This window comes from Heloderma suspectum, chromosome 6, assembly GCF_057233095.1.
Source record: "Heloderma suspectum isolate Gila_16-S chromosome 6, 16-S_ref, whole genome shotgun sequence".
Lineage (NCBI taxonomy): Eukaryota > Metazoa > Chordata > Lepidosauria > Squamata > Helodermatidae > Heloderma > Heloderma suspectum.
The window spans coordinates 21697600-21713301 of record NC_139463.1 but is presented as its reverse complement, the minus strand read 5'-3'; the positions used below and the strand labels follow the sequence as shown (position 1 = coordinate 21713301).

General features: G+C 46.9%; 1 protein-coding gene across 14 annotated transcripts in view; it reads left to right on the top strand.

Moving 5' to 3' along the window:
* ST3GAL4 (ST3 beta-galactoside alpha-2,3-sialyltransferase 4) overlaps positions 1–15702 on the top strand; it is a 181596-nt gene that overhangs the window by 23022 nt on the left and 142872 nt on the right. For 5 of the 14 annotated variants that reach the window (XM_084803733.1, XM_084803725.1, XM_084803717.1 and 2 more), the window contains exon 2: positions 12530–12621. The exons of 8 other annotated variants lie outside the window; for them this stretch is intronic. The gene's annotated coding sequence lies outside the window, so the exon portion shown is untranslated. Of the gene's footprint in view, positions 1–12529; positions 12622–15702 lie in introns of those variants that run through there. One more of the 14 variants, XM_084803713.1, reaches the window with a different exon arrangement.

Genomic DNA, 15702 nt, shown 5'->3' with positions numbered 1-15702 from the left:
AGGTGTCCCGTTCTCCCGCATCGGTTATAACAACTCACTCAAAGATGTACACTGTGTATCTTCATATAATAAATGACTGCTCTTAAGCACCAGCTTGAAGCCTGCATCTCCCTTTGTTTCCCCCGATAACAATAACGAGCTACAAATGTATCCAGCTGCCTTTCACTCAGGCCTTGATGGTGTAGGAAGGATAGTCACCACCTGTGCACGCTGGCTTAGGCTGCTTTCAGCATTTGTATTTTATAAGATTGGCCCCGATGAGAAGGAGCTTTTGTGTCTGAAATGTGTTGGGTCCAAATAAAGACATTCCCCTTTGGTGCCTTTGAGAGCACATTCCCCTTTTGCATTTCGTTCAGTTTGGATGCCTGCTTCCTGGTTTTTGGTTATACTCAGTTTAGGAAACAAGTGTCGAAACTCTTGTATTGGCCCCAGTCTTGTAGTTTTAGAGGGGCTTAGAGATCCATAATGCTGTCTGACTTCAGTCCATCAGCTGCAGTTTTCCTGCTAGTAGGCCTCTTGATTGGTAAGATGAGACAAAGGTCAGTATTGCTGCTTCGGTACATTCCATGCTAATGAGCTACCATTTATCTTATCAGGGCCTAGGATGTGCCTGAGAGGTGAGGCTCTGTTTAGGCTCTGTTTACAGGTGTCTCTGCTGGGAAAGTTCTGATTCTTTTCCTTGTGACCAAGCAACTGTTTAGCCTAGGCTGGGAATGAACGCTAATTAACACTTGCCGCTGTCATGCTGCCTCACTGCTGACATGTATGGTATAAAACCCATTGTACCCCATGGCTCTGGGTTCAGAGAAGCTGTCTGATCCAACCATTGGGTACGCCTGTGTGCTGTAAGTACTCAAAGTCTTCTTGTAAGCAAACCTGGATCTGACTTATCATTATCTTGGCACCTCCAAACCTTAGCAGGCCATGGCCAGGGCATACAGCTCTTTAGCCCGAGGGCCGAATCCCATTTGGGAGAACCTCTCCGGGTCCACGTTCCAGTGGTGGGCAGGGTAAATATGAAAGGGGCAGGGCCAAAATGCCAAAGATACCAGCATATTTTAGCTTAAAGCTCTTTCTCCCAGTAACTAAGGCTCAGAAGAACCATTGCAACCTTTTAGAATGGGGGAAAACTGCACAAAAGTGTGGTAACTGCCAAATGATGAGTGGTCAGGGGAAGAAGGGTGGGACTAGGGAAGGGGGCGTAGTTATTTGGAGAACCCTAGGAAGGCTGGATTTAGCCCCTGGGCCTGAGGCTCTATTATTTATGGATTTATTTATTTAAAACATTTGCATCCTGCCCTATATCGTTAAGACCTCAGTGTGGCACACAGATCAAATCAATTTAAACAGTATAAAACAATAAATAATTTAAACAGCTAAAAACATATTACATCATTCAGCTAGCTAATACCAATTTAAAATCTAAAAGAATAAAACAGTTCAAACAGTGTGCAGACTTGGGGAATCCAAGTAGCCCTCAAAGGCTTTAGTAAAAAGCCATGCTTTAACTTGGCACTGAAATGAAACGAGTGTCTGCACCAATGGGGTCCCCAAGGGGAGGGCATTCCCCAAGCCCATGTTGAGACCAGTGGTCCATCTAACTCAGTGCTGTCTGCTTTGACTGACAGAGTCTCTCCAAGCTCTCAAGTCAGAGGGTTTTTCTCAGCTTAACTCGTTATCAGAATGCCTAGCTCCTACATCACCCCTGTTCTGCTCCAGTTACTTTGGCTTTGTTTCTGATCCCAATTTGTGATGGTATTAACCTTTAAAAGTCCCAAATGCTTTGGGGCCAGGCTGTGTGAAGGACTAACGACACTCATATTGATATTTGAGGGAGGGCCTCTCCCTATATATATCTGCCCAAGGACTGAGATCTGTTGGAGGGGCCCGCCTCTGTGAGACATACACTATGGTGGGACATGGGAGAGGGCCTTCTCTACAGTGGCACCCCATTGTGGAATGCCCTCCCCTAGGGATGGCGGAGAATTTGTCCACGAATTTCCAGGAGGCCGAATGCCAACGCATTCGGCCCCCCGAAATTGGTGGGGAAATTCTCCGCCCCCCCCCCGGGATGGGACTTACCTCTGTCGAATGTCCCTCTCGGCGGCGGGTCCCAGCGGCGTTTCGGTGGCGGCGGTGGCGGCGGCCGGTCTTCCGACTGGCTGCCGCCACCGCCATTACAAAGTAAAGTAACCCCCCCAAAAAAAGTGATAGGCTATGTAACGATTTACGTAGCCTATCACGATTTACGTAGACTACCCGTGCCCAAATAAGGAACGCAAATGGCGGCGCCCATGGGTGCCGCCATTTGCGTACGCGCTTTTTTTTTTTTCAAAGTCAGCCATGATAGGCTACGTAAAGATTTACGTAGCCTATCATGGCTGACTTTGAAAATCTAGCCGTGATAGGCTACGTAAATTGTTACGTAGCCTATCACGTTTTTTTTTTTCAATTTACTTTTTTATTTCGCGGCCGGGGAGACGGGGCATTCCCCCCCGGCCTGAATTTCGGCGGCGAGGGATGGGGCGCCTCCCCCCCGGCCTGAATTTCGGCTGGGAGGGGCGGGGCGCCTCCCCCCCACCAAGAACTTTGGGGGGAGAAACGGAGCGCCTCCCCCCCACCGCAAAGCAAGCTGTGGGACCAGGTAAGGGACTTTCATCCATCCTTACCCTCCCCTTGGAGGCCCGATTGGCGCGTACATTGGTTTCCTTTTGGCGCCAAGTAAAATGTGACTTCTTACTGAAGCCTTTGAGGGCTAAATGCAATCCCTAAAGTAGCACACTATTTTAACTGTTTTATTGTTTTAGATTGTAATTGGTATTAGCTTGTTTAATGGTTTAATATGTTTTTAGCTGTTTAAATTATTTCTTGTTTTATACTGTTTAAATTGATATGATCTGTACGGCACCCTGAGATCTTAATGACATAGGACGGGATACAAATGTTTTAAATAAATAAATGATAAATAAATATCTTCCTGCCCAAGCCTTAAGACTGACATTGAGGCCTTGCTGGCTTGTCCGTCAGCGGGTACTTTTCTGCGGTGACCCTGCATCTCTGGAATAACCTCTCTAAAGAAATATGTTCAGCCTTCTCTTGTTGGCCTTTAGGAGGGGCCCTAAAGATCTTTTTATTCCTGTTCGCTTTTGAATGGTTTTTGGTGCCGTAGCTGTTTTCTCTGCTGCCAGTGTTTGAATGTTTTATGTACTGCAGATATTTTTATCTGCTATATCTGGTTTATTTATGTGCAGCTATATTAATATTTTAATGTTGGAGTCTTCTTTTATGGTTTTATTGACTGTTGTAAACCACCTTGGGAGGATAACTTTTCCTGAAAGGTGGAATAAAAATCTTTTTAACACAATAGAATTGGCAGGTGCTGGGGATAGAAATGGGGAAGTCAGGCACGCTGACCATGTGTTCTACCACTTCCCTATGGCACTATAGGGGGAGGCTCTTATTGGGACAGGCATTATGAGTAGGTGTGGTTCGGCATTTGCTGAGGGCCCACAGCCCAGCATGGACCCACTGACAAGAGCCCCCTGGACCTGTTCCTCCTCCTCACTATTGCATCCTGCTTGTTCGGGCCAAGCAGTGAGAAGGCAGAGGAGCAGATGCCACTGCCTACTTGCTCACTGGCTATTTGCCTGTCAAGCAAGCAAATGGTAGCAATGATGAGAGAGAGGACAAGGAGCAGCAGCAGCTGGTGACAATGGCAGAGAGAGGGTAGACTTGATGAGAGAAGGGGCCCATTGAGGATGTGTCATCCCAAGGGCCTTCCAAAACCTGGAGCCGGCACTGGCTTATATGACCCACCTCTACGATCAGTTAAGAACATAAGAAGAGCCGTCTTAGAGATCAGCATCTTATAGAACCATAGGGCTGGAAGGGGCCTACAAGACCATCGAGTCCAACCCCCTGCTCAGTCCAGGAAGCCTGATTCCCAGGCGGTCTCCCATCCAGGTACTAACCAGGGCTGACCCTGCTTAGCTTCCGAGATCAGACGAGATCGGGCACATCCAGCCCTTTGCACAACGTCATGGAATCATAGGGTTGGAAGGGGCCTACAGGACCATCGAGTCCAACCCCCTGCTCAATGCAGGAAGCCTGATTCCCAGGCAGTCTCCCATCCAGGTACAAACCAGGGTATCCTGCTTAGCTTCTGAGATCAGATGAGATCGGGCGCATCCAGCCAACCAAGGGTCCATCTAGTCCAGCATTCTGTTCACACTGTGGCCAACCAGCTGTCGACCAGGAAACCACAAGCAAGACAGGAGTGCGACAGCACCCTCCGCCCATGTTCCCCAGCAGCTGGTGTGCATAGGCATACTGCCTCTGGTACTGGAAGTGGTAGTAGTAGTAGTAGTTATTATTATTTACATTTCTATATCGCCCAATAGCCAAAGCTTTCTGGGCAGTTTACAAAGATTAAAAATGTTTAAAATACACTATACAGAGATTAAAAAACCATTTATTTATTTATTTATTACATTTGTATCCTGCCTTTTTTCCTCTTGCAAGGAACCCAAGGCAGCTCACATTATCCTCTTCTTCCTCCTCTCCATTGTATCAAAACAACAACCCTGTGAGGTAGGTTGGGCTGAGAGTCTGTGACTGGCCCAAAGTCACCCAGTGAGCTTCCATGGCCAAGTGGGGACTAGAACCTGGATTTCCTGGCTCCCAATCTAACGCGCTCGCCACTACACCACGCTGGCTCTCATTTACGTAAAAAGCACAAACAGACAATATACACAAGAGAACATATATCTCAAACAACTTCAAACACACAATGTCAAGGAAACAACCATAACCATAAGACAGTCCAGGATCAATTAAACTTATCATACGCTGCCAGATGCCTGGGAGAAGAGAAAGGTCTTAACCTGGCGCTGAGAAGATGGTAATGTTGGCACCAGGTGGGCCTCATTGGGGAGATCATTCCATAATTGGGGGGCCACCACCGAGTTGCCTTAACAGAATCATCGTGTGGGTGAGCTTTGGATGTGGCCAGAAGGCAAGGCTGGATAAGGGATATAAAATGTGGCAATTTCTGCATGCAGCGACATGGCTGTGTATGAAGAGATCTTCTGGGCAAGTTTCTCTTCTTGCTGTTATCGGGGAGGAGGCCCACTTCCTTGCTCATCACAAATGCTTTCACTTCTGCGCAGCTACTCAAAGAGTTCTGAGATACGGTTTGCCCAGCCCTTCGAGCGCTATCTCATCGTAGGAGTATTTTCATGTTGTTCTGCCCTTGTCCCTATCAAGCTAGACCCGCTGCTCCCCTTGATCAGCATCCAGCTGCAGGCATTCTTGCCTTTGGAGGGAAATGAGGGAGGAGGAGTCGGAGTCCAGTCACTTGCCTCCCTTGTGCAGGAAAAAGAGAACGTTAGGTATCCAGCTAGGAGTGTATGGCAGTCTGCCATGGGATCATCAGTACCAAAAGTGTGAAGCGTTTGCCCTGTTTATTTTAACCGCCCAGCAAGCTGGTTCATCAGGAGGAACAGGACAATCTTGGCAAAAACTGAGGCATTTGTTGGCGGCATTCATTCACTCTAGGTCAAGGCAGTGGTACAGGCTTGAAGCTCAGGTTCCACATAGTTGGAATCACCTTTGTTCAGGAGGGCTGCCCTGACAGAACCTGCTAAATAGGTAGGACCAGAAAATCCGCTCCATTTCAAATGTTTGTTCCCCCACCTCTTTTGCAGAAATGTTGAGCCTGGTAGGGTTTGAAACCCTGCTGTTTCAAGAACCTATTCCTGCGAGGGTGTGTGCATGTTTTACGCCACAAGATTCTAAGCCCCAGTTACAAACAAGCATTTAATTTAATTATTACATTTATATCCCACCCTTTTTCCTCTTGCAAGGAACCCAAGGCGGCTTACATGGTCCCCCTCTCCATTTTATCCTCCCAAGAATCCTGTGAGGTAGGTTAGGCTGAGAGTCAGCGAGTGGCCCAAAATCATCCAGTCCCAGTCGAACACCACTACACCACACTGGCTCTCTACTGTTGTTAGTGTCTGCTTCTGGCAGTAAAGCTGAGCTGTGACTGATTACAAGAAACTAAATAATTATGTTTGTGTGTGGGGCGGGGGGGGGACTGGACTGAAATGGCGGGGAGGGTAGGTAACAGCAAACAGTGATCACATTGGCATGTTAGATTCTCTCTACCACAGTATTTGCAGCCAGTGAGGCTGAACAGTTTGGTTGCTGCTAATAGAGTTGGTTTTGATACTGATGCAATGAGGCCATCCTCTCTGGAGAGATTCAATGAGGTGGTTGTGTCTAGACTTCAAACTGAGGGAATCTGTGTTTTGTGTGTGTTTTATTTCTTTTTCTTGGAGGGGGGGGGATGCAATTGCACATATTTTGGCAGTTCTTTCCTCATCCTGTTCAGAATGACTTGTGGTTTAGCTGAGGGAGATCAGGTACTATCTGGGAGCCATTCCAACTTTCTTACTTCTGGTCTCCTTGGACCTCAAAGAGGATTTCCCACTGCCAGAGGAGCCCCTCAACCCTTTGTTGGCTCCACTGGTAGCAATCTCCACCAGTAGCAGAGATAGGAGTCTAAATCAGTGCCTGTGAGGGATCCTCAGCGAGGTTTTTCCCAACAATGGGCCTTCATTCCCCAAAGCTCTAAATAGGAGCACAGCCTCACCCAAGCCTTGAGCAGAGTGCAGAGTTTGCAACACAGTTGGGGAAGATACACATGCCTCTTGTAGATCATGCAGCATACTGGTGACTGGTAGGCTTGTGTCTTCTTCCTGACTCGCCACAGAATTCCAGGCTTCCCGCCTTTGTCTTTACCAGGGCTGGACCGAGATGTTTTGCTGCCTGAGCTGAAGGATAAGATGGCGCCATCCGCCCTATTCCTTATTCAGAAGCCAACTGGATGGCAGTTAACAGGATAGTATTCTCCGTCACACCTGAGGCAGCAAGCTAGTTTAAGGAGTCCAGGTCTGGCATATGCAGTTCTGCCCTGGGAAGGGCTGAAGAAGAATGGGGGCGGGGCGGGCGCACCACTGCTGCCGCCCCCGACTATCTGCCACTTGAGGCAGTTCCTCACCCTGTCTAATGGTAGGGCCAGCCTTGGTGTTTCCTTCAGGATAAATCTTCCCAGCAGATGCCTCAGGGTTGCCTTTGGGCAGGCCTTTATTTACAATCCAGTGAGACTAGTGGCACTAGCAAGGCAAGGCAAGGCCTGTAGCAGCCTTTAGACATAGAACATAGGACTCTACTGTACCCTAGATCAGTAAAGCCTCTCCTCTGATTGGTCCTGGATCTCCAGAGTCTCAGGCAGAGGTCTTTCCTGTCAGCTGCTACCTAATCCTTTTAACTCAGGGATGGACAAGTTGTGATGCTCCAGATGTTTTGGCCAACAACTCCCATCAGCCCTAGCCAGCATAGCCAAGGGTGAGGGATCATGGGAGCTGTAGGCCAAAACATCTGGAAGGCCACAAGTTGCCCAATCACTTTTTTTAACTGGACATGCTAGGGATTGAATCCTGGAATATTCTTGTAGATGCGATCCATGTTGCACTCTCACTGAGCTATTACCCTTTGTTCAGCGGATCTGCTCACTCTTTGCTGTGATACACTTTGCCATGTGTTTGATAGTTGGCAAAACTCATCCAAAGCGATGGTACAGCACCTTTTGGAATAGGAGTGTGTGTGTGTGTGTGTGTGTATGTTTTCTTGCAGTCCCAGTCAAGATGACTTGCACTATGAACAGAAGATCAGTCTGTTATGCTCCATGTTAGTTCATATGGAATAGATATTACCCCTCATACAAATTATGTCATCTCCACTTTTAATCATTGGAAGTGCAAACAAATCCACCCTTTTCTCATTCTTGAATCGTCTTGACAAATGGCTGGATTAAGGACAGTGTTGGCTAGCTAATCTACATGAAGTGAGTTTGAGAAAGTGCTTCTGGATTGACATTTAGCAAAAGATGTCATCCAGAAATGCCCTCCATGGCACATTGGTGGTTACCACTCTTTTTTTTTTTTTTTTTGCAATGGCATCCACTTACCAGAGTTAACTTTGTGTCAGCCAGAAGGCAGCTTTTCTGCCCCCCCATTTATTTATTATTACATTTATATCCCGCCTTTTTTCCTCCAAAGAATACAAGGTGGCTTACATGATCCCCCTTTTCCATTTTCTCTTCACAACAACCTTGTGAGGTAGGTTAGGCTGCGAGTCTGTGACTGGCCCAGAGTCTCCCAGTGAGCTTCATAGCTGGGTGGAGACTAGAACCCAGATCTCCTGAGTCCTAGTCCAGCACTCTAACCACTATACCGCACTGGCTTTTATGTTACTTTTCTGAGCTGCGTGGCTCCGGTAGCAGTTGGGACTTTTGAGGCTGGACACGGGGGCAGGAATCAATTGATGTGATTGTCTTGGAGAATCATCTTAATGGCTCACCTGCCACGATGCTGGAAAGTTTAAATGTCGGGTGCAGTGCAGCCAACTCTCAGCGGAACAGCACTTTAACTTTTGTCAATGAAGTCTCTGTGCAAGATAAGAAGTTTCTCTTTCCAGCCAAGTCATGCATGTAGGATCCAAACTCCTTTTGTGGGGAACAAAAGATGCATTCAGGGTAGTTCTAGTAAATATGGAAAGGATAAGCATTCTGGAATTTCCAGGGCACATGGGACAATTCTTCCTTCCTTCCTTCCTTCCTTCCTTCCTTTCTTGCAGCAGCTGATTTTTATCCTGCATTTTGAGATGTGTATCACAGGACTTGGGGTGGGTGTGGTAAATAAAGCCCGCAGGTGGATTCGAATGCCTTCAACTCCTCAGAGGTGGTCAGTGCAGAACGCTGACCTAACTGTAGTCTCTGCCCCGAAAGGAAAGCTTTGAGGGAGAGACTCGGAGCTGCTGTTTGATGATGGTGCTCCAACCTAGCACCATCAGTGTTCCCTAATACCAGCATAGTGCCGTGGTTAGGGTGTTTGACCAAGACCTGGGAGGAAACGGAAGGGTTCCTCCTGTGCAAGCACCAGGTGATTAATGACCCCTAGAGGGACGCCGCTTACGCTGGCGTTTTCATGGCAGACTATAGCGGGGTGGCTTGCCATTGCCTTCCCCAGTCGTGACTACCTTTACCCCAGCAAGCTGGGTACTCAATTTTACCGACCTCGGAAGGACGGAAGGCTGAGTCGACCTGAGCCGCTTCCGCTGGGATTGAGTTCAGGTCGTGGGGAGAGTTTCGGTTGCAATACTGCCACCTACCACTCTGCGCCACACAAGGCTCTCAAGACCTGGGACCACATTCAAATCCTTGCTCAGCCATGCATGAAACTGACTGGGTGGCTTTGGGACAGACACTAGCCTACCACACAGTAAAAAATGGGGGTGGGGAGATGGGATGGGGTGAGAACTTTGTATAGTGGCCTGAATTCCATGGGGAAATAAACGTACTAAATAAATAAATACATATAATAAATGCCCTCTCCGTTCCTCTACTCAATCTGCACTGGGGGGGATATACAAACACAGTTAGGTAATTATGGGCTAGTGCTTCACATAATCGTGGGATATATCTTGCCAACTCAGTTTGGTCATTATTTGGCTGGAGATGCAAAATACTACAAATTTAGCTCCAAAACAAAAGGAAACTGTATTGCTTTTGGCTCTGCACATATTGCAGGAGTCCCCTACCTTCCACCCGACTCCTTTTACTGGAGTCATGTTAAGTTTGCAACATGATAATGTATCTTGAGTTTTACTCTGAAACTGTCATTTTATCCAGAAGGACTTTCCCCTCTTCTAAAATTTGTAAAAAAAAAAAAAAAAAAAAGGAGGGGATTGCTTTGCTTTCCTCTCTCTAAAACTTGTCATTTTAACCTGAGCTCATCATATTGGAATTCTCTTCTCTGCATGGGTGAGGCTCTTATGCCGTAATTATTAACATCTGTAACTGTTGCTTGGATGTTCCTCTTGCTTGAATGTTCCTCTTGCAAAGAGTATTCTCCAACCCCGGCCAAGTTGGCTTCTCCCTTTGGAGGCAACATCACAACCCTTATTCTACAAATGCTTCAGCCATTCAAAGTCCTCTGGCTTTGTTATGAGAATTGATCAGATCTCTTGGGACAGGGTGGGTGGGTGAGATAAACTAGTATGCTAGCCTGTCTTGATTTTGGTGTGTAAGTATTCCTTTTTTTCCTTACATATAACCCAGGGATGGGAAATGTGGCTTTCCAGATGTTATTGGACTGACTCCCATCATCCCTCACCATTGGCTGATGGGAGTTGCAGTCCAGCAACATCTGGAGGACCACACATTCCCCATCCCGATACAACCAGACACGTTCAAAACAACATTGCCACCTAGTTAGCAACTAGTTTATAGGAAATGCTTCTTTGTGTTAAGGACAGGAACACAGGAAATGTGGGAAGTTGCCTTCTACCAGGTCAGGCTGTTTGCCTGGTATCACCTACTCCTGGTAGTGGCTGTCCAGGGTGTTGGGCAGAAATGGGTCTTCATCATCCATCTGCCACAACAAAACTTCAGGATGGATAAAGAGAGTTCTGGTCTCAAGAGTTGCCCTGTCATTGCAGAGACTAGATTATTCAGGCCATAACTGCTCTTGGCAGTTCTTCAGTTTTGAACTCAACTGCCTTGTGTGTCCAGGCGAGGGTTTATTGCCTGTCCTGTACACCAGAGGTTGGCAGAAGGTAGATCTCCAGATGTTTTGGACTTCAACTCCTAGAAGCCCCTCCCAGCATGGCCAACAGTCAGGAATGCTGGTAGTTTCTGTCCAGCGATGCTTACACAGTGTTAACCTCACTTTCCTCTAAAATTTCAGTTCGGAGAAAATGCAGAAGAGCTGATCACATAAGCACATTTTCTCCATACGTATACCCCCCAACCACCACATGGAATGGCTGCAGCTGTCTTGATGTAACGCCTGGTGCACCCTCACATTTTCCCATGGACTCATGCATCCCTTTTATACAATTTCATAGAGAAAATCAGCAGGACTTTGATGGCAGGTAGAATGAATGGGTGGCTATACAAAACCTCCATATTCGTTGGGGCAAGAGTGGAAGGGCAAGGAGAGGAGGAAGTAGGCATTTTAACCACTTCAGTCCAGTTCAAAGGGCCAGCGTGGTGTAGCTGATGGGAAAGTAAGAAGCTGTCTGTCTATGTTAGGGATGAATGAAAATTTCGTTCTTGCTCGCAAATCATGTAAACATGCCCCGTTTGAAGTGCTGCATGTGAGCATGAGTGGAAGCGCAGGGCCGCCGAAACTGTTTGCAAGTTGTCGAACATGTGCTCGTCTCGTTCCTAATTCCCAAGTTGATTTGCGCAAATTTCCTGATTTACGCAAGTGTCCTCTGTAGACTGATTCAGCCCTGCTTTAGCCTATGGAGAACTTTTGGGGACATTTGTGTAAATCTCCTACTCCGTCGCTGCTTGATTTGTGAAATTTTCCCTTTCATTCAGAGTGAGCAGTGAATGGGAATCAGACATGAGACAAGTGGTGAGATGATATTCGGGGAGCCAGAAACATCCCTCGTTCACCCATCCCTAGTCTGTGTTGCTTCCATCGTTTACTGGAATCTCTTCACCCAGCCATACACATGCTGGGATCTGAAGGGGAAGTCCACTAGCCTATGATCATCCATCTCTGGTCTGCATCGATGCAGAGAATGTCCTAATCTAACCTCCGTTGCAACAAGATCAAAAAGATGGAGAATACACCTGTGTGTGTGTTAAGACATCAGGGAAAACTATAAACTAGCAATGATATCAGAGCTACCATTTTCCGTAACATCTCAACCCCCAGGCTTATATCATCATTATAATATGGCTTATTGGCCGGCAGGCTAATCCCACTCTTTTGAGAGGCAGCGGAGAGCATTAAATACCGTCCGTGGAATCCCGTCGGGGCCTTTGTGTTCAGTGTGTGTGCACATATGTAGACACATTTCTGGATACTTTGCATTTTGTCATCTTCTAGTGCAGGCAGAATTGGATGGTGGTGGGTTGAGGAAAAGTACCAGCCTAGATACAACACCTATCTATGGAGGTTCAATTGCCACTTGGCCAAATGGGCTGGGGACCGTGGTGGGAGAAATAGAAGCAAAGCCTGTTACTGTGGCTACTTGCTGATCTCTCTCACTGACAGAGTGCTTTGGCAGGACTTGGAAATCATGGTGATGGATGCTAGGAAAAGGCCCCAGGGTGGTTTCCCTTTTGCGAGCACAGAGCTGGAGACTACTGTGGGCCTCTTTAAAGAAGCTTCTTCCTGAGCGGATGGTGCGGTGATGAGTAATGGCTTTTTGGCTGATGTCGAAGCCCCGGATGAGTGTAACCGTTTGGTTAGTTAAGCATCCCGAGTCAGTTGAATAACCACTGCCTTGTGGTTGTCACTCAGAATGCCCCTGGACGTTCCAAGCAACAGAATTGAATTTCTGGGGCTGAATTTACACTCAAAGGTCAGGATGTCCTTTCACAGGGGTTTCCCAGGCTCAGCATCTGAAACCTAATTAGTGTTGTGGTTATCTTTTTTTTTTTTAGGGCTTCACTGTCACTTCATGGGAGCACATTGTGCCTTCTGACATAGGGACATAACTGGCTTGCCTGGACAGTCCTACCTACGATGATGCAAGGTGAGGCAGCAGGGCGTTCGTGTGGGTGGGCGGGTCATCTTTAGATGCAGCAGAGCCCGTGGCGTGCTGCTCTGAGCCATGGGCTGGTGTGGTGTAGTGGTTTGAGTGGCAGAATAGGCCTGGGGAGACCCAGGTTCAAATCCTCCTTCAGCCCTGTAACTCACTGGGTGTCCTTGGATAAAGGTGGCCTTCTGCACTCTGGTGCCTACTAGATGACTTGGATGGCCCTCCCATGGTCATTGGCCATGCTATGATGGGTTCCCATCCCACACATCTGGAGGGCACCAGAGTGGGGAAGGCCTGGCTAAGCATTCTCTTGTAGCTTCATCTTGCCTCACAGGCTTGTTGTGAAGATAAAAATGGGGAAGAGACAGGATGACAACAATGGAGATATTTGGTAATCCGAGTGACGCTTAGAGCGGATGCTGTGAAATACTCCTCTGCTTAGACGAGTAGGCTCTGAATGAAAGTTTTAAATTCAGATGTTGGAGCAGCAAGCATCACTCTGATCACCATCCACATTCAGAGAAAATATCTCCATCGTAGTCCTCCTGCCGTCCTGGCTCCAGGAGAGATGCTCGTTGCTTCAACATTTGAATTTAAAGCTTTCATTCAGAGCCTGCTGGTCTGAGCAGAAGAGTATTTCACAGCATCCGCTCTAACTATATGCAGTATGTCCAGAGTGGTCCTGTTTTGGATATAGGGTTGTTGTTTTAAATCCAAGCTGAAGTAGACACTTGAAGCTTGGTAAATTAGCCACTGAAGACGACGATCCGGTCGAAACGCATTTGGCAAGCAACAGCACTAAATTCAGCAGCTGGCCCTTGTAATTTGAGACTGTAAAGTTTGTAACAAGGGCGAGATATGTTTTGTCTGACCTTATAACTCTTGCATATTACTATGAAGTTGGTTCAGCTTTTGTTCACCAATTGACTTTTACCTGCACCTTTAGTTGTGCAATTTCAGCTAGGTTTTAGAAATTATTTTATTGTTATAGTCCTCGTATTTGTCTGTAAAATTTGCAGTTCTTTCCTGATCTCTTATTTCTCGTCGGTTTCAGTTGGTCAGGAAATTACCTCTCTGGTTTGACTTTGGGATATTGGGGGTGGGGAGAGGACCATCTATGCCACTCTGAGGTTCTTGGTGGAAGGAAGGGGCGATAGCCCAGTGGTAGAGCACTGACTTTGCATGTAGAAGGTCCCCGGTTTGATCCCTGGCGTCTCCAGATAGGACCGGGAGAGGTCCCTCCCTGAGACCCTAGAGAGCCACTACCACTCATTAGTCCAGCCTTCCTCAACCTGGTGCCTACATGTTTTGGTTGTCAACTCTCATTGGCCCCAGCAACCATGGCAGGAACAGTCTGGGATGCTGAGAGTTGTAGTTCCTATGAAGGAAGGCGAGTGAGGGGAGACCTGACAGAGGTATACAAAATTATGCATGGGGTGGAGAATGTGGATAGGGAGACATTTTTCTCCCTCGCTCATAATAATAGAACCGAGGTCATCTCATGAAGCTGATTGGTGGGAGATTCTGGACAGATAAAAGGAAGGAGTTCTCCTCACAGCGCATAGTCAAATTATGGAATTTGCTACCACAAGATGTAGTGATGGCCACCAATTTGGATGGCTTTAAAAGGGGGCTAGATAAGGGGGTTAGACAAAACAAATCTTGCACTTAGCGCTAGGTTTTTCTCTCTATCCATCTCCGTGGTATTTAAAGCTAAGGTTATAGTCTCTTTCTTTCTTTTTCCTTTCCTGCTAAGAGACTGTTCTGTGAGGCTTTGCATCCACTGATTGACTTCCTTGGTCATGGAGCTTTTCAGGTGAATATATCTGGCACACCTGCTGTTTAAACCCCAAACAGCTTGCTTTGGTTTTAGTGCTATTTTTGGATTTGGGCGGCGGGGACACACACACACGAAACCACATACACACACCCTCAAAAATCATAACTTCCCTGGATGTACTTTCTTTGTTTTGATCTGAGCCAGCCTTACATTAAAAGGCAGCGTTATTTTTTGTTCTTTTTTTAAATTCTTTTCTTTTCTTTTTGTAATTTTGGGATTAGCTGTTTAAGATTTCTAGAAGTACCATGTTGCAAATGACAAGATCAGATGCTCCAAGTGCTTGTCAGATTCATTTCCCCACTCTCTGCCTTTTCAAAGAGAACTAGATGGTTAGGAAGAGCATGAAATGAAGGGGAAATGTGTTCAAATAATAAGGAGAATGATTTAAAGTGGGTCAGCAGGAGTCAGTTTATAGGAATGGGGCTGACTTGCTAAGGAGATCCATGTTTGGTATGCCCACCCTTCTTCATTGCATTCCAGACCAAATTGTAGTTGACAGCCAGTGGGATTGGATGGAATAGTGAGAAGTGCAGAGAGAAGGTTGGATTGACCTATGAGCTATCGCTTTGCGACGGGTGCATAATTCAACAGTCAGGGTGCCAGTTTCAAAGCCACTGTATGGTCTAGAAGCAGCAACCATGGAACTGGTGACCGTGCTTGCCTCTGCATTACGTCCTTCTTTTGAAGCATTTGCCCCAGTATGGTAGCCTTTATTTTTTTTAAAAAAATATTATTATTACATTGCGTTTATTTCCCGCCTTTTTTCCTCTTGCGAGGAACCCAAGGCAGCTTACATAGTCGTCCTCCTCTCCGTTTTTTCCTCACAACAAGGTTAGGCTGAGAGTCTGGGACTGGCCCAAAGTCACCCAGGGAACCTCATGGCCGCGTGGGGACTAGAACCCCTATATCCTGCGTCCCAGTCTGGCACTCTAAGCCCTACACCATACTGGCTGTCACACTGGCCTTCATTCAACCTTTTTTTGACACAGAGCCCGCCTTTAACCTTAACCTGCAACACGGGACACATTTTTAATCTTTTACTATATACGTGCATCTAGCCCAAGACATTTTGCTGCCTGAGCTGGAGGACAAGATGGTGCCTCCCCGCAACCCCATTCCACACACATAAGGCATCCAGACTGGCAGATGAATTTTACGTCGACATGGAAAACAGGACAGCATCTTCCATTCCACCGTCCAGCACTTTGCTTCCACTCTCTCATCACTCTGCCTGG